Source organism: Neofelis nebulosa, chromosome 6, assembly GCF_028018385.1.
Source record: "Neofelis nebulosa isolate mNeoNeb1 chromosome 6, mNeoNeb1.pri, whole genome shotgun sequence".
NCBI lineage: Eukaryota > Metazoa > Chordata > Mammalia > Carnivora > Felidae > Neofelis > Neofelis nebulosa.
The window spans coordinates 15,977,601-15,997,171 of record NC_080787.1 but is presented as its reverse complement, the minus strand read 5'-3'; the positions used below and the strand labels follow the sequence as shown (position 1 = coordinate 15,997,171).

Below are 19,571 nucleotides of genomic sequence, written 5' to 3'. Positions count from 1 at the left end.
GTGGTTGTGTTAAATTTTTTTTAATGTTTTATTTATTTTTGAGATAGAGAGAGACAGCATGAGCAGGGGAGGGGCAGAGACAGAGGGAGACCCAGAATCCGAAGCAGGCTCCAGGCTCCGAGCTGTCAGCACAGAGCCTGATGTGGGGCTCGAACTCGTCAATTGCGAGATCATGACCGGAGACGAAGTCGGACGCTCAACCGACTGAGCCACCCAGGCGCTCTGGTAGTGATTGTGTTCACAGCTAGTACATTTCCCGATTAGCCCACTGGTTCCCTTACAGGCTGGCTGGGCTTCCAAGAGCTCTTTGGTTGGGTTTCTGTCAGATCTCGTCCCAGGGCCGGACCCACCAGCAAGGGCATCGGGAGTTGCACTAGAAGCCAATCTCCTCTGCCAGGCTCGCCCTTGCTGGAGCAAGCGGAGAAGGGAAGGAGGGGGCCTGTGTCACCACGCAGTCTGTTGTCATCAGATTCAAATTCTGAATCTGCTGCTGGCACCGGGGCTGCTTTGATGTCTGTCCACTGCAGCTTAACTTTATTGCTTTCAGCAATGGGATCGCTCTCCTGCCACCAAAGTGGACAACCTCCGAGCCCTAACAGCTGAAAGAAATAGCATTCAAAACATACTGCCAAGGGCAGCAGGCGTGGCCTTGGGATCCGAGGATAAAGCGATCAAGGTCAGCCCAGCGCTGCTCCCACCTCAGCTCTGTCTCCTGCCCTGACACTCCGGTCCCTGTCCCCAGAGTTGACGTTACTGCTGGGCTGCACGTGGGCAGGGGCTGCTCCATGAATAGGGACAGGCAGGATCACTGCGTGAAGAGGAGATATAAAAAGAAGGCTTCCGGAAGAGCCTCTGACCTAGGGGACTACACATTTAGCCAAAACGAGGTTTCTAAGGGTTCAGAGAATATGCAGACTTCACATCCCAAAAAGGCTAGGGCGACTGAAGAGCGAGTGCAACCATCACAGCAGGATGCTGTTTAGATCAGCAAGCACATACGTCCCAGGTATCTGTGATGTGCTCAGATCTAGACCCTATGCCGCGCGTGAGGAGGTAGGTACAGGGGGAGGATGAAGAGGTAAACTCAGGCAGTTTTCACAAACCTCTGTGCGCTCTAGAGTTGTCTGCGGTGAGTTTCTCGGGCTCGACATCCCCAGAAATTCTGACTCATCGAGCCTGGTGTTGCTGAATCTGCTGCTTTGTATGCCCAGGTGATTCTGCTGCAGGAGGTCCTGGGGCTAGACCACCTTTGAGAAACTGTGGGCTCGGATGTGATCCCTGCCCTCCAGCAGCCTGCAACCCAGATGGGGTGACAGCAAACACCCACAAAGCAATAGGTAGCCATACATTTTTTTTTTTTTTAATGGTGCAAGTTCTAAATGTTATAGGAGCTCATAGAGGCCAGAGCATTCTGGGAAGGCTTTGTGAATGTGAGCCGGGCTCAGTGGTCAGGCAGGACCTGGAGAGAAAGAGACAGCCCCAGGCAGTCGTCTTAAACAAACTTCCCGACTCAGTGTGACACGGGGACCGGTGGCACACAGTATTAGTGAAGAGAAAGACAGGAGTTAGAAGGCGGCCACCAAACAGGTAAATAGGCTTTATACGTTGAGTGCAGGGAGGAGACTGTCACCAGGAGAAAGAATCATAACACTGGCGTTTCCAGATAACACTGTGTTCACATTTTCATCCCACCGCATTCATGTGGTTTCCTGCACTTCGTAATTTAACATTTGTCAGAGGGGGGAAAAAATGCTGTTATGAAACCCAAATAATGCACCACTCTGAAGCAGACAGCAGGCTGCTAACAAGAGTGATATGTGAGCATCATCTAAAGTGTCATTCAGAGCTCTGTTCAGAACAGGGATGTTCAGTAAGAAAGAAAAATAATCAATCCTGTTCAACGTAAGAGAAAGTTTGGGGCTTCGTGGGGTTCAGAGACTGGCAGATAACCCGTAAGATAGTGACAGCCAACAGAGAAGGAAGAGGGAGATCCACGACAGAAAAATAAAGGACGACATTACATCATACTATACTGTATTATATCACATTGCATTACATTCATATAAAAACGTGCCACGTTGTCTTTAATGCCGCAAGACATTACTAACCACAGACACCGCAAGGCCTCTCTGACCAAAGGGTTGGTTCGCAAGATCGTAGGGGGAAGGAGGGAGAAGGGCCCTCCCTCCACCAAGTGCCTGGCCCCTCTTCTCCACACTGGCCCGTCCAGCGAGCACCAGCCCTGCCAAAGATTACTTGCCAAGGGCTCACAATTGATTTGGCTGAGCGAGAACCCAAGGGTCTAATTATTTCGTTAATTTCACTAGAGTCAGCTGTGGGATTTTAGAGCTGCAAGAGACCATGAAGGCGTGCACTGGCATTTTTACAGGTGACTCATTCCACGAGGACGAGTAAGTTGTCCAAGGTCACCAAGATAGATGTGCAGAAGTAGCTTCCGTGTGAGGACCGTGCCCAAGAACTACAACCAATGAGGCTGATCAACCTTCCTTGGAAAAACGACAATATTTTTGTGTCTCGTTGGGAACTTATCTGCTGTTTGCTAACAGTTTGGAGCATATGAATTCTACCTCCAGACCAAGGCTGTCATTCAGGGCTCCACGTACGGTTTTTAAAAGGTGCTCAGTAACTATTTACTGAGCAAGACGGAAACTCCCAGCACTTCTCACCTTGCCCATCCCGATACTCCACTACGGGGTAACAAATCTGCCTTCAGAGTGAATCGAGGGTCTCGGGTGTGCTTAATTCCTTATGCTCTCAGCTAAAAGGAATGTCTAGAAGGTGTAGTCTGTTGGTTGTTTGTGTGTACAGTTGTTTGTTTGTTTGTTTCGGTCTTCTCTAACCACAAATGCATTGTCCTCAGATCCCACTACTCTGCAAATTTCAGAAACACACTGAGTAAATTTCGTTGCTCTCTGGACTCTTCATCAACATTCTCTCAAACATCCTGTTGCTTGGGTTGTGGAGGAACAGCCATGCCCTTAAAAAAAAATGTCCTGAGCCACCGAATAAACGATGGTTGATGACATCTAAAGCTAACGAATGCCAAGTCCTTTGGAAGACTCACCCACAACCATTCGTGTTTCAAGACCATTCATACAGGCTGAAGTCCACTCTTTCTTCCTCATGGCCTGGGGAAGCAGTGCATCAGAGGCCTCAGAATAAACTCTTTCATTTTGCTCCAGTATGCTACAGGAAAAGAAAACAAAACAAGTCAGAATGAAAAATGCCACTTCAAGCAGTTAGTTGATATTCAGGGGGAAATCCCTGACCTCTCTCAGATGTATTCTTTATAACCTCAAACAAGCATGTTCATGATCAGAACGAAGCTATCACACGACTGATCTACATACGGTACCCTGAAATACTAGAGGTGGGAAGGGAGAAGGGAGAAAGAAAACGGAACACCTGTCGGATAGGTAGCGTATTTTGAAAGCTGGGATATAAACCACCGGCAACGTGCTTGCAGAATTGCAAGTTTACTAACTGAAATAAATATATACAGAAGGATTCCTTACGTTTAATAATTAGAGATAACTGATGGGCAGTTATCAAGGATAGAAAGGGGAGAAAGTTTCGTGTCAAATCAAAAGTCATCTGATTCTGCCCATTAAAGACTCAGACTCACTGAGCCAACATTAACATCTTTAAACACAGGGTGATTAGGACTGAACAACAACAACAAAAAAGAGACAGGGTCAGAAAGAGGAAACTTTCTATTTTGCACCGGAAACAGGTAATTTAATCCATGGGTGTTCATGCCGAGTCTCGATACAACTTGATCAAGAACTGCCCCCCGCCCAAGCTGGAAAACGGCATTTACTTTACACGCTAAATATGAAACGAATGGTTAAAATGCGCATGCCTCTCTACCCCTCCTCAGAGGTGCCAACAAAGCATACACATGAGAACCGTGTGTGACAAGGTGGCTTCGGAGAGTCCTCTTCTGCCTTGTGACTTATAACAGTCACCTGTCACGGGGTTTTGTTCGAGCTCCTCCCATGCTCTAACAAGTACCCCCCCCCCACTGCTGGTTTTTTTTGACATTGGCCATTTGAGACTGGAAACGGCCTTCCAAAACCGTCTGCAGCCTTTTCTAGCCCTTTAGGAGCTCTTCCTCATCTGTTTTGCAAACACACAGCAAGACCACCATCCAGTTCTCTCACCAGGATGACTGCAACCCACTTGTGACTCCAAACTCCACGTGTTTGCAAAGGTCCCGCGGCCACTGCCAGGTCACTATCCGATGACCCAGCTGTAAGGTAGCGGATATATACTTTCCTGTCTCACAAGGTGACTGCGTGAATTACCGATTCCTTGAGAGCCTTCTGAAGCCATTGCTTGATAAAATACTCAACGTGTTCGAAAAGACCTTTTGGGGGGAGGGGGTTGTGTCTGTCTGTGGTTAAATTCGTGTAGGCACTCAGAACTTTTGAGGAGGAAGAGAAAGCTGCTCTGGGGTAATGTTTAAACGAGCGAGTTGAGTTGAAGCCCATTATATTTTCAGTCTAGTTGGAAGAGTGACTGCCTGAAAATGGCAAAGTCTTTTTTATTTTCTTGATGCTATCAATACCCACCGAAAGTGGGGTTGTCACGATTTTTATTAGCCTCTAGAGCAGCTTTTTCATGCAATGTAACTCAGCTCCCACTCAAATGTGTAACAGCAACATATTGCTAACAAATCAACACAAGCCAGGAAGTTCAGAGCACGACAAACTGTCTTTAGCTTACCGTTTGGGTAAAAACAGCATTGGAAAGGGAAGAGGAGGATTTAGGCAAGCCCACTGTGAGTTATTGGTATCAATCTTCTTTTACTAAAAATAAATTACTGCCTTTCTTTCATTTGTTACCAGCTCTCCAGCTCGGCGGTTTCGACCCGGAGGGGTCTCTGTCGTCGAGTTCAAGATTCTTCCGCAAACGAAGCTGCCGGCCCAGGGAGGCCGAGAGCACACAGCAGGTTCATCTGCGCCTTGACCAGACTCTGGGCGGAAATCACTCGTGCCCACTGCTCACTGACTGCCACGTATGGTGTTGGTTCAAAGTTTACCAGAAGCTCTCTATTTTCTCTCGGCCCTCTTTCTCTCTCTTCCTCTGTGCTGTTTCTGCCTAAAGAAAGACATTCGCTTCTGGATTCTATCTTGGCACCAGGTGGTAGTAAAATCACCCAGGAGAGGAAGCACGGCTCCCTCATTAGCTCAGGGCCCTTCCTTGGCTGCCAGAGCCAAGGGGCAAGTCCCCACGGGGCAAGTCACACGTCTTGTGGAGGAGGAAGAAAAAGGGAGGGACAAGGACGGATCTCAGTGACACGATTTCCCACTCTTATCTCTGTAGATGTGAAGGAGTTGAAGCAATTCGTTTTGTGATTTATAGTCGACCCTCAATGACACACCGTGCACCAGGTATGAGACCGTTTTTGTCAAAAGGAAACCACTGAACATTCTATACACTTCCTTTCAAGCGAGAATTTCAACATACTTCCATCTTCCAGCAAACTCTTCAGCAGGGCGGCTAATGCTAATAACCAACAAAACACCACAAAACAACCAACAAAACAGTTTAATCTCCTTTGCATACCCATTCTTGTTCGCCAGTGGAAGCTATAAACAGAGATAAGACCAAAAGTCTAGACAGAAGAAAAGAACACCAGGGGACTACAGCATTCACAGGTACGCCTGCATGCTGAAAGTTACCTGGATAAACAAGGATCTCAATCCAGATGATATCCTTTACAGGGTCTGAAATTCAATAAGCATTTTTGTGATAATTTTCTCAACAGCTCTAAGCAGCGACAGCAAAGTATATCAACATGTGTCAGAAACAGTGGCCTAAAAGCAATGAGGATTTTTTTTTCCCCTTTCTTTTCATCTGAGTTTTGCAGCTAACTGGATTTTTCAATTTAAGTCACAATCTCCCAGGTAGAATTAGTTCCTTATCTCTCATATAAAAGGACACAAGTAACTGTTCTCCATAATTAATGCCCAACTAGAATTCAAGTGGTTTTTATATGTATTTGAGTATCCCACATCAAATGAAATCTCTAAATTGTATCTTATAGGACCTGTTAGGAATATCACTATTCTAAAATTCAACAATTAGACTGCATGGGGAAAAAAACCTACCAGGTTCGTGGTGGAATACCATGCCAGTGGGGAATGGGTGTTCTATTCAATATATAGTGCCAGGAAAATTAGCTCATTATTTGGAAAGAGTCATATCCCCATCTTACATGATTCAGAAAATAGATTCTAGATAAATTAAGCAATTAAACATACAAATATGTGCTTTCACAGACATATGTATATGGGTATTTATTATACAAACATCATTTTATACAATTAAATACAGAAAAATAATTTGATAATCACAAGAGGCCTTGTGGGCCATTGCATAGACTTTGGCTTTTTACTCCGAGTGACAGGAGAAGACACTAGAGAATTGTGAATGGAGTAGTCTAATGCTCTGCCTTATGTTTAAGGGATCATTCTGTCTGCTGTGAAGAACAGGCCCTAAGGGGACAATGCTGAAGACAGGGAGCCCAGGTAGGCTACTGCAAAACTTCAGGTGAGACACCCAACACGTGAACTGGGGGAGGAGGTAGTGAGAACTGGTGAGATCCTGGATATATTTTGAAAGTCAAGTTGACAAGGGGTATAAGAGCAAGAAAAGAGTTAAGGAGGATAGTTCAAATTTTTGACCAGATCATCTGTAAGAACAGAGTTGCCATTCACCAAACAGAAAAGATCGTGGGAAAAGCAGGTGCCGGGGACTCCATTTTTGCATGTTAGGTTTAAGATGCCTATTAGACATCCTTAGATACAAGTAGATGGTAGGATACGGAAGTCTAAAATACCCTCCCCTTGAGTATGGACTGGATTGAGTCACTCTCGTCTAGCAAGCAGAGGCTGGCAAAGGTAACAGGTGCCATTTCCAAGATGAGGTGACTACACGACTGGCATCCATCTTGAATGTCCTCATACATTCTCTCCTGGGTCACCCACCAATGCCAGGCTGTGAGGCCAGCCTGTGGAGGGGCCCATGTGGTCTGCTAGCATCTGTACGAATGAGCTTGGAGGCAGATCCCAGCCTCACCCCCATCCCATCCTTCAGATGAGGCTGCAGCCTGGGCTAATTAATGGCTTGACTGCAACCTTATGGGGGCCCCAAGCCACAGACACGGATCAAAGCTGTGCCTTGGTTCCTACTCACAGAAACTGTGAGATAGTAAGTATTTGTTATTTGAAACGCCCAAGTTGCAGGGTAATTTATAACACAGCAGTAGATAACTAATGCAGTCATAATGTGTTAAGACGCTGTTCCATGAATTTTATATGACTTTTTACAGTTGGAGAAACAGTTGCAAGGAAGTTACATCGCCTGCCCAACACCACACATAATGTGACGGAGGTGAGCCTCCAACGCGGGCCATCTGACTCCAGAGCTGAAGCTCTCTGTGGATGCATGACCGGACCCCTCGAGGATAACCTTTTCCACTTCGTATGTGCATACCTAAAATATGACTCTCCCTTGCAGGAAGTGTTAACATCATAGAGTTTATACAAACAATGGCCAAGTGCATCTTTACCAAACTTCTTACCCTGTCACGTAGTTCTGTGATTCTATTTTCAATCCCCCAAATACCTTAATGATATATACTGAGCCGTCAAAGAAGATGGAAAGGTGGCCCCTTGCCATTTGAAGAGTAACCTTCATCTGGTTCTTCAGTTTCAGTCTGGTTAATCTGGTTAATTTAACTATGAGAGAATTTCCAGCATAGTTTACAAAATGCTCTAATATAAATTCCGATAGACTGAATGTCCTTTTGCACATTTAAAGACCTCTCGCTAAAACTGCTCAGTGCTAAGAAAACACCAAGACGCTGGATAAGACAGCCACGGTATTTCTGCCTGAATTTTTTTTTTTTTTTTTTACAGAATAAGGGACAATCAATTTTCAGTTGCCAATAGAGAGTCACCAAGGATTCAACAAATACTAAGTTTCTAAGTAGGAACTGGCAAGGCCAAAACATAAAGAACAAAAGCTTTTGAACTACACAATATACAGTAACTATCATCCTTTTAATGGTTACAACAAATTAAGACTTTTCCATTCTTCCCCCAACACAGACATGAAATACAGAAAGTGAAAGACGTGACTTCTGCACCTCTGTGTCGTTACAAATTTAGAACGTCACTGTTGTCAGAAAGGAACTGTTGCTGGTTATTGTAGCGTCCTTATTTTTTAGGAGGACAATGTCCATCAAGTGCAGCCAGGAACATGTTCCTCATCCACACTGTGGAAGGCTTTTCTCTTGTTTTAGCTGTTACAATTATGCCCACAACCAATGGAAACCAAAGAACTAGAAAGAAAGAATCATAAGAAATTAAAAAAAAAAAAACACCTGCCACTTATAAACCTTTCTGTTACAAAGAGCGACTATGTTTTAGAAAGACATATGATGTATCAGCACAGGTGTGTGTATATATATATCCATCTATCTATCTATCTATCTATATAGATATATGGTATAGATAGATCTATCTATCTATATAGATATATCCATCTATCTATATAGATAGATGGATATATATATCCATATATATCCATATATATATATCCATATCCATATATATATATATATATATATGGATATGGATATATATCCATTTAAAAATACCAAACAGTAGCGACAGGTCCCCGGCTAGGCTGCAATTTGGACAGTTTGTGTGGAAATGGCATGACTCTGTCTTGTGACACAAAGAGCAGATGCTACCGATCAACAGACAAAAATGTCTCAAACACCTGTGCAAACATATGAATTTGCACCGTGACGTCAGCTTTGCCGATTATAAGCCAAATAGTATAAAGTGATGAAGGATGCGTGGTTTTTCTTTTTAAAAAGAGAGTCGGTGAGATCAATTAGTAAACTTTCATGGGCCTTCCTCTAAGTAACACATGGATTTGAAGGAAAGTACTTGATGAATCTTGCTTTTTATGTTTAAGAAATGGGGAGAGGGTGGTATATCACATGTATTGGCCGGTGTGTTCAATGGGACGATATATTCCATGGTGAAATGTCATGCTATACTAAAAATAAAACGCGGACTAAAAAGATTCAGATACATTTGGGAAACACTTTGAGGGGCTTCGGTCTATTGATATGTATTGTAAGTCTCAGAGCAGCATGCATCTTGGCCCCAAACACATTTGACCACAGGACAATTTTCCCAGGGGACGTAAGCAACTGGCAGATGCACACTGACCCAAATGCACCCTAGGACCCAATATGCCAAGCCAGTGGTTCTCAAACTTTTGGTCCCAAGTCCCCTTTGCACCCCTAAAATGTATTGAGGACCCCAAAGAGCTTTTAACGAGGCAGATGATATTGAACAATATCCGCTGTGTTACAAATTAAAACAGTTTTGAACTATGTTAAAATTCACTCATTGGCTACAAATGATAACAGACCCACTGCATGTTACATAAAATAGCGTCTCTTCATAAAAAGCAACTACATTTTCCAAGACAAAAAGGTTATTAAGAAGAGTGACAATGATTTGAACTTCTGCAAATCTCTCCAATATCTGGCTTAATGGAGAAAAGTTAAGTTTTCAAATGTGCCTATGCATTCAATTTCTTGTGCTATAGTGTTTGCTTGAAGTATAGGCTGGCTGTGGCCATGACATGAACTCCGAAGGGCCAGGAGGAAAGGGCACACTGTCAAGAAAACACCTGTGGGGCGCCTGGGTGGCTCAGTCGGTTAAGCGTCCGACCTTGGCTCAGGTCACGATCTCGCGGTCCGGGAGTTCGAGCCCCGCGTCGGGCTCTGTGCTGACAGCTCGGAGCCTGGAGCCTGTTTCAGATTCTGTGTCTCCCTCTCTCTGACCCTCCCCTGTTCATGCTCTGTCTCTCCCTGTCTCAAAAATAAATAAAACGTTAAAAAAAATTAAAAAAAAAAAAAAGAAAACACCTGTTTACTTGGATTCTTCCAGGTAAGACTGTGTGAAAGGTGTACACTTTAGACTTCTTTAGCAAATGCTTTTTTTTTAAGTTTATTTATTTATTTTTGAGAGAGAGATAGAGGTTGAGTGGGGGGAAGGAGCAGAGAGAGACAGGGAGACACAGAATCTGAAGCAGGCTCCAGGCTCTGAGCTATCAGCACAGAGCCAGGTGCCCCTAAATAAACATCTTTTTAAATGTTTATTTATTTTTGAGAAGAGAGAGAGAGAGAGAGAGAGAGAGGGAGGGAGAGCATGCACACGAGTGTGCGAGCAGGGGAGGGGCAGAGAGAGAGGGAGACACAGAATCCGAAGCAAAGCAGGCTCCAGGCTCTGAGCTGTGAGCACAGAGCCCGACGTGGGGCTCAGACTCACGAACCTTGAGATCATGACCTGAGCTGAGGTCAGATGCTGAACCGACTGAGCCACCCAGGTGCCCCAGCAAATGCTTTCTTTTAATAATCCAGGTCTTAATAATCTAGTAAGGCTCTACTTTCGCTGAAGGCAATGAACTTTCTAAGTGCCCTGAGAAAGATTCAGAAAGGCCTGTTGCATGAAATCAGCTAACAAAGTAAGTATGTAATTATAAACCATTAACTACTTATTAAGAATGACTAAAGAACACTGGCTATCTTTGGGTGTTAACGTACACATGTAATGATAATAATAATAATAATAATAATAATAGCTAATATTTGAATGTTAAGCCCTCAAATTACATTATCTCCTTGTAGCCTTAAAATCCCCCTCAGTGGTAGACACCTCTGTTTTCTATTTTGAGACTATCTTTTATTCTCAAGTTTACTTATTTTGAGACAGGGAGAGTGAGCAGGGGGAGGGGCCGAGAGACAGGGAGAGAGGGAGAGAATCCCAAGCAGGCTCCACGCTGTGGTCTAGAGCCTGACGTGGGGCTCCATCCCACGGACTGTGAGATCGTGCCCTGAGCCGAAATCAAGATTTGGACACCCGACTGACTGAGCTGCCCAGGTGCCCCCCACCCCCCGTTATTCTATTTGTAATAAATGAAGAAATATAGGTGAATGGAGTGAAGTAATGTACTCAACGTGCAAACTAACTAGCTAACAGATTCAGGACTCCCAACTTCTGTCTGACGCCAACGATTCTCTCTTACTTAACTCCTCGTTTCCAGCTCACGGTCACGGTTTAGGAATCCAGATTCTTCCTCTGGCCGTGATTCCAAAAAAAAAAAAAAAAAATCATGAAATGCCTTCTTCATTTTCCTGTTTCAAAGTGAGTAGCTGCTCGATGAATTAGTTCGGAGCCCACACCAATGAATGTGTATAACAGGAACAGCCTTCCACCTCCCAAAGCACACTGTCCACATTATCCCGCGGAAAAAAGAAGTCTCACTCAAAAGCCACGTATGTTGGATGCTTGAAGTCCGCTCGGCTGATTCTTAAAAAGTCATGAGGACACAGCACCCGTAACGATGCTCTGTGAAGAAAACCCGAGGTCCCTTCAGCCCGTGTCCTCTCTTTATTCCTCTGAAAGCACATCTATGAAAACAGAGGCAATGAAAATGCCAGTCATCTCTAAGGCACCACAATAAGGCAAGGAGAAAATGCAGGCAGACCTCGTTTTACTGTACTTCGCTATAGGGCTCCGATCAGATATTTTATTTTTTACCAACTGAAGGTTGGCGGTAACCCTGCCTCAAGCACGTCTATCGGCGCTGTTTTTCCAGCAGTATTTGTTGGGTGTCGTATCTCCGTGTCACATGTTGGGAATTCTCCTATCTTTCAAATGTTTTCATTATTATTATGTCTGTTAGGATGATCTGTGGTCCCTGAAAGCTCAGATGATGGTTAGCATTTTTTAGCAAGGCAGTATTTTTAAATTAAGATATACATACTGTTTTTGAGGTGAGATGCCATTGCACACTCAATAGTCGACAGTATAGTATAAACTGTTATGTACTAGGAACCCACAAATTCATCTGACTCCTTATTTATTTCTTTAGGTTGTTTTTTAACATTTATTTATTTTTGAGAGAGAGACAGTGTGAGAGTGGGGAAGGGCCAAAGAGAGAGGGGGACACAGAATCCGAAGCAGGCTCCAGGCTCCGAGCTGTCAGCACAGAGCCCGAAGGGGGGCTCGAACTCATGAACCTTGATATCATGACCTGAGCAGAAGGCGGAGGGACACTTAACGGACTGACCCACCCAGGCGCCCCCATCTGACTCATTTTATGGTGACATTTGCTTTACTGCAGTGGTCCAGACCCAGACACGAAATACCTGATGTATGTCTGTATTAATCACCTTTTTCAAGTGCTTTCTAAATCCTTAGCAACCCTGGGTCACCATGCACCTCTGGCCATTACGTCTCTAACCTCAATGGCTTTCCTTCTGCTACCCCAGAATCACTGAAAACATACTGAATACCTTCCTAGATCAGTGTTAGTCATTTTCCAACTCCCAGTTCAAGACAGCTGCCCTTCCAGAACTACTCCAGCCCTCTTTCCTCCAAGTGTCTTGGGCAGGAAACCCCACCCACACGGGCTTACTTGTGTACTCCCTCACAGCGGGGAATACGGCTTCACCAGTATGACTCTCGTCTTGCACACCTAGAAGCAGATGGCGAATGCTCTCAAGAACTTCTGGAGAAGCTCACAGCACTTCCCGAGTGCCGAACACAACGTATCAGGCTTGCTTGTATTTTTCGTGATCGGGTGGAGACTGAAGAACATACGAGTGTAATTTTATGTCCGTTTTATTTTTAAACGTCTTTAGATCCTTCGGTCCCAAGATTAGACAAAATTAGCAGTGTCATTCAGCCAGAAATTTTAGGTATTTTTTAAAGAGAAAAAGAGTAGTCTGCACGGCAATCGATGGTGTTCACTGAAAACTCCATGCCAGTTTATTTGTGACATTCTCACAGTAGACAGAATTAGGTCCATCCTAATGTGAATTGATTTTAGAAGAAAGCAGGATAGTATACTAACTTGTCAAAAAAAAAAAAAAGGCGGATTTGGGGTACACCCAGAAATCCATTGATTGCGTCTTGCCCTTTCTAAAGGCTCAGCCATTCTTTTTTTTTATTTTAATCCTTTTTTTTTTAATTTTTTTTTTAACATTTATTTATTTTTGAGACAGAGAGAATGAGATTTTTTTTTTTTTTTTTTTTGAGACAAGAGAGACAGAGAATGAACAGGGGAGGGGCAGAGAGAGAGGGAGACACAGAATCTGAAACAGGCTCCAGGCTCTGAGCTGTCAGCACAGAGCCCCACGCGGGGCTCGAACTCACGGACCGTGAGATCATGACCTGAGCCGAAGTCGGATGCTTAACCAACCAAGCCACCCAGGTGCCCCTAATCTTTCTTTTTGAGACAGAGAGAGAGAGAGAGAGAGAGAGAGAGAGAGAGAGAGAGAGAGGCAAAGACACAGAATCCGAAGCAGGCTCCAGGCTCCGAGCTGTCAGCACAGAGCCCGACGCGGGGCTCGAACTCACAAACTGCAAGATCATGACCTGGGCCGAAGTCGGACGCTTAACCGACTGAGCCACCCAGGCACCCCAGGCTCAGCCATTCTTAACGACATCCATTACGTGCACTTTCGGGTCCCATTGAAGTATTCTGTATCTCTGCTTTCAATATGAGTACCCAAACTGGCATGGAGCTTTTGAATGAATACGTCTGTGGTCCACAGACTACAGAGTATGGGAGATTCCAACTCATTCTCTCGGCACCGTAATTACTCTTGGCAAAATTATGCTACGTACTTTGTATGGATGCAATGATCTAATATCAGGTCACAATAACACCTGGTAATCCTTCTATACGATGTCAGCCTTACAAGGCATTTCATTCTCCTCCAAAACCGCCCTTTCTCTCAAACCCAAAAAATCCCTCCAACCCCCAAAATTGGACGCTGTGTATATATGCAAGTGATAGGGTTAGGATCAGGCCTGATTTGGTTTTTGTTTTTTTCTTTTTGTTTTTTTTTTTGTTTGTTTTCACCATGCCCAAACCTCTGCACAGAAGTCAAGAACAGGAAGCCACTGTAATGGTTCATCTTTAGTTATCTAACTTAAATATTGGGTTTCCATTTGTGAGCTCCATCACTGGATTAACAGAACCATGCAAATTTTGGCCTTCCTCTGAAACTTAACAGCCCCGATCTTCACACTTTTTATCATTCTTGGTGGAAATTTTCAACAACCACAAAGGTGGGGAAAAGGGTGTGTGGCCGACTGACTTCTTAGTCATATTTCCTGATGTTGCCATTTTAGTATATTTTAAATATTTACTTAGGGCAGCATTTAAGTAATTATAGTTTATGAAGCACTGTCCTCTTCTGTCCTCTTTTTCTGTCTTGGTAGACCCCTCAGTGTGCTGCTCCACAAAAAAAAAAAAAAAAAAAAAAAAAAGGGCTGATGTTCTCATTTGGTGAGCACTTCTCCCAATGCTCTTGAAATCTGAAGTGAGCAATCTTAGGTTGGGAAAAACTTGTAGAATTTTTAATGTTTTTTTTAAATTTATTTTTGAAAGAGAGATAGAGCGTGAGAAGGGGAGGGGCAGAGAGAGAGGGAGACACAGAATCCGAAGCAGGCTCCAGGCTCTGAGCTGTCGGCACAGAGCCCGACGTGGGGCTCCAACTCGTGAACCTCGAGATCGTGAACTGAGCCGAAGTGGGACACTCAACCGACTGAGCCACCCAGGCGCCCCCGAGGCTGGCAAGAATTTTAAACTGTCTTTCACATTATACACTGGGACAGCTCTAAACTGACACTTCCTTTTTGCCTCCCTCCACGTTCACGTTGGTGGTGTCCACACAGCCCTGAGCAGCTGACCCTCAGACCACCCAAGTGAAGCCGAAGGAGCCACTGGCTTTGACTCCCAACCAAGAAGGGGTAAGTTACGGATCAAAAAGAAAAGCAGTAAAGCAGTGGTGGGTGGTGAGAAAGACTCTGAGGTCCCGTCACTCTTAGGGATCCACTGAGCCTGTTCCTGGTCCCCTGACATCACTGAGTTGCCCAAACGGAGAACTCCAGATTCAGCACTTTGCCTTCCCCCATATTTCACAAGTGAGCTGGTTCCAAATCCTGTCAATTCTACTTCCTGGTCACACTACTGGAGTCCCTCCCTTCCCACTCCTCTGGAATGCAAACTGGTGCGGCCATTCCGGAAAACAGCGTGGAGGTTCCTCAAAAAAATTAAAACAGAACTACCCTATGACCCAGCAATGGCGCTACTAGGTGTTTATCCAAAAGATACAAAAATGCTGATTTGAAGGGGCAGGTGCACCCCAATGTTTTCAGCAGCGCTATCAACAATAGCCAAAGTCTGGAAAGAGCCCAAATGTCCATCGACGGACGAATGGATAAAGAAGATGTGGTTTATACATCCAATGGAATACTACTGGGTGATTAAAAAGAATGAATTCTTGCCATTTGCAACAACGTGGAGGGAACCAGAGTGTGTTATGCTAAGTGAAATAAGTCAGAGAAAGATAAATATCCTCTGACTTCACTCATATGTGGAATTTAAGATACAAAACAGATGAACGTAAGAGAAGGGAAGGAAAAATAAGATAAAAACAGGGAGGGAGACAAACCATAAGACACTTCTAAATACACAGAACAAACTGAGGGCTGCTGGAGGGGAGGAGGGTGGGGCATGGGCTAGATGGGGGATGGGCATTAAGCAGGGCACTTGCTGGGAGGAGCACTGGCTGTTGTATGTAAGACACGAATCACTGGATTCTGCTCCTGAAACCAATATTACACTGTAAGTCAACTAACTCAAATTTAAATAAATAAATTTTACAAAATGAAAAACTGAAAAAAAAAAAAAAAAGAGAGAGAGATCTGGAGAAAACATGTGGAGAATGTGAAGACCAAGAACCAACATTTCATTCACAGATATTTTGTTGTTGTTGTTTTCTGGGTTTTCTTGGTTCATCTGTATTTGGGGTCAGGTTTTTTTTTTTTTAAATCAATTTTATTTTTAATCATTAAGAATAATCCTAGAAGCACGTCCTGTTAACCCATTGCCAAGCTGCATTGACACGTTTCATGACGGCTTGAAAGGCCATGTATTAAAAACACTACCAGAAGGCAAGTTAAAGAAAAGAAAAATATAATGATCTGGGATTTTTTTTTAAAGCAGTTACTGGGGCGCCCGGGTGGCTCAGTCGGTTGAGGGTCCGACTTCGGCTCAGGTCATGATCTCACGGTTCGTGGGTTTGAGCCCCGCGTCGGGCTCTGTGCTGACAGCTCGGAGCCTGGAGCCTGCTTCGGATTCTGTGTCTTCCTCTCTCTCTCTCTGCCCTTCCCCTGCTCACACTCTGTCAATCTCTCTCTCGAAAAATAAATAAACATTAAAAAAAAATTTTTTTTTGAGCAGTTACTAAAACAGAAACAAATGTTATTTTAAATCTCTGGCTCACTGTAAACTGACAAGATATGAATATGAATTCTACCAAGTAATATATAACAACTGCTTCTCACCACAACCACATGCCAGCAACTCAAGTCTACGATTTCATTTGGATGTTACATGCGGAGCGTATCATCTAGATTACAAACCACCCTCATCTGAGTGGATGTACTCCAGCTAATGTTTGAGATCATGACACGATTAGCTTTAAAAAGCTGAGTAGAAAACTAATCTTCAATTTGGTTCTACAAGAAGTCACTGCACAGTTTTAAATATCTAAAACCAGTGAGAATATCCGAAAAACTGTAAGACGATGCCATCATTGTCTCGATGTTAGTCAAGTCATAACACATTTCTCTTATGGGTGCTTTGGAAGGAAATTCTGCCAAACGCTTGTCTGAAGTAGAGCAGAAAAGTATCTGATATGGATCATGCCCTCGGGAAGGGTATCGTCCATGTGGGAAGACAGTATATACACAAATGACACCGCCTCTTTGCAGTAGGGTAAGAGAATCCGAGAAAAGCTCTGGAAATTTAGAAGAGGAAACCATTTTATGTGGGAGAGGGTCTCAGGGAAGGATCCACAGAGACGGTGGGCCTTCAGGATTAGATGGATTGGCATTGTAAACTCATGTTTTCATACCTAAAACGAAAGTCCCAGGAAAAGGTCAAACGAATCAGTTTGTCCCGAGAGCTAACATCTACAGAGTAACTGCTGGGTGTTAAGAAATGCACAAATGTTGGGGCGCCTGGGTGGCTCGGTCGGTCACGCGTCCGACTTCGGCTCAGGTCATGATCTCACGGTCCGTGAGTTCGAGCCCCGCGTCGGGCTCTGGGTCGATGGCTCGGAGCCTGGAGCCTGCTTCCGATTCTGTGTCTCCCTCTCTCTCTGCTCCTCCCCCGTTCATGCTCTGTCTCTCTCTGTCTCAAAAATAAATAAACGTTAAAAAAAAAATTTTTTTAATAAAAAAAAAAAAAAAAAAAAAAGAAATGCACAAATGTTATCTCCAAACAACCTCCTAATGATAGCCTGGTTGTAACGGATTCAAAAAGGACTCAGAGACTCATTGACATTCTCAAGAGTCATTAGTTTTTGTTAAACACTAGTAAGCCAGGGGCGCATGGGTGGCTTTGTCGGTTAAGTGTCCGACTTCAGCTCAGGTCGTGATTTCATGGTTCATGAGTTCGAGTCCCACATCAGGCTCTGTGTGGACAGCTCAGAGCCTGGAGCCTGCTCCGGATTCCGTGTCTCCCTCTCTCTCTGACCCTCCCCTGCTTGCACTCTGTTTCTCTCTCAAAAAAATGTAAATACTAAAAAACAAAACAAAAAAATATTAGTAAGCCAAAATGGTGTTTAGATCAACACTTAACAATTAATCACACAGAAAGGATGACAGTCTTAACAATGAAAGGTCAAAATCGCTATGTATCTTGAATATGAATACAGCTTAATACAATAAGGATTTGGACATGCAAAAAACAAATCACATGCCCCCCCAATATAACTGAAGTGACAAGAATGTCATGGATTTCAAATATTTACTCTGTCCTCTAACATCAATATTATGCAACAATTTAATTTTGCACTGAATTGTTAAAATACATATTTGCTTTAAAACAGTTATTCACATTGTGTTTCTCAAAATGTGATCCAAGAACCTTTTATGTCAAATGCATCACAGGAGAGTGCTTATTAAAAATGCAACCCCCAGACCTACCCCTGACCCACTTAATCAGGTTCCTTGGGCCCAGGAATCTGAATTTTTAACAGGTCCTCTCCTTACCCCCAAGCGATAACTACCTGTACATGTAAGTGTTCAAACCCCTTGCCTGTCTGTCATACCCTTCCCCACCCATCCCCCACTCCTCTTCTTTCACTGCACGGTGTCTTTGCCAATTTAAAATATTTTTTTAACGTTTATTTAGTTTTGACAGACAGAAAGAGGCAGAGCGCAAACAGGGGAGGAGCAGAGACAGAGGGAGACAGAATCCGAAGCAGGTTCCAGGCTCTGAGCTGTCCACACAAAGCCTGATGTGGTGCTTGAACCCACGGACCGCAGGATCATGACCTGAGCTGAAGTCAGATACTTAACCGACTGAGCCACCCAGGCGCCCTAACCGACTGAGCCACCCAGGCGCCCCGTGTCTTTACCAATTTAAACAATTACTTTTCAACATTGTCCAAATCTTCTGTGTCACACTACACTGGCTAAAAGAAAAATTGTTTCAAAAGCACTGAAATTATACCACTAAAAAGAGGATTTCAGTAGTCCCACCCCCCTTTTCCATGGAGGATACGTTGCTAGCCCCCCACTGGATGCCTAAAACCTCAGACAGTGTCAAACTCTACATATACGTTTTTTTTCCTATGTGTATATGCCGATGATAAAGCTTATTTTTCACTGAGTTATAATTAACATATTACATTACTTTCAGTTGTACAAGACAGTGATGCAATATTTTTTCAAATTTTTTTTAATGTTTATGTAGTTTTGACAGGGAGAGATGACAGAGGATGAGGGGGTTCTTTAACATTTATTTATTATTGAGAGACAGAGAGACACAGAGCATGAGCAGGGGAGGGGTAGAGAGAGAGGGAGACACAGAATCCAAAGCAGGCTCCAGGCTCCGAGCTGTCAGCACAGAGCCCAACACGCGGGGCTCGAACTCACAGACCAAGAGATCATGACCTGAGCTAAAGTCGGACGCTCAACCGACTGAGCCACCCAGGCGCCCCTTGATGCAATATTTTCCTACTTGAGGAAATGATCACCACGACAGGTCTAGACATCATCTGTCGCAACACAAAGTTATTTCAATATTATTGACTATATTCTCTATGACGTACGTTACATACCTGTGACTTATTTATTTTATAACTGAAAGCCTGTACCTCTTAATCCCCTTCACCTATTTCAACCATCTGCCCACATCCCTCCCCTCTGATAACCACCACTTTGTTCTCTTTATCTATTTGTTTTCTGTATTTGTTCACTTTGTTTTTTAGATTCTACATACAAGTGAAATCATACTAAAAAAAAGTTTTTGAAAGAAGTGAAACCATACTGTATTTGTCTTTCTTGGTCTGATTTATTTCACTTAGCAGAATAGCCTCTACATCCATCCATGCTGTCACAAATGGCAAGATTCCATTCTTT

The 19,571-nt window shown here is 43.8% G+C and overlaps 1 protein-coding gene across 9 annotated transcripts in view; it reads right to left on the bottom strand.

Annotated features, from left to right (window-relative positions):
- Nucleotides 1-19,571, bottom strand: part of ATXN1 (ataxin 1) — a 419,041-nt gene that overhangs the window by 306,654 nt on the left and 92,816 nt on the right. For all 9 annotated transcript variants that reach the window (XM_058736063.1, XM_058736061.1, XM_058736064.1 and 6 more), the window contains one exon: nucleotides 3,086-3,207. The gene's annotated coding sequence lies outside the window, so the exon portion shown is untranslated. The remainder of the gene's footprint in view (nucleotides 1-3,085; nucleotides 3,208-19,571) is intronic.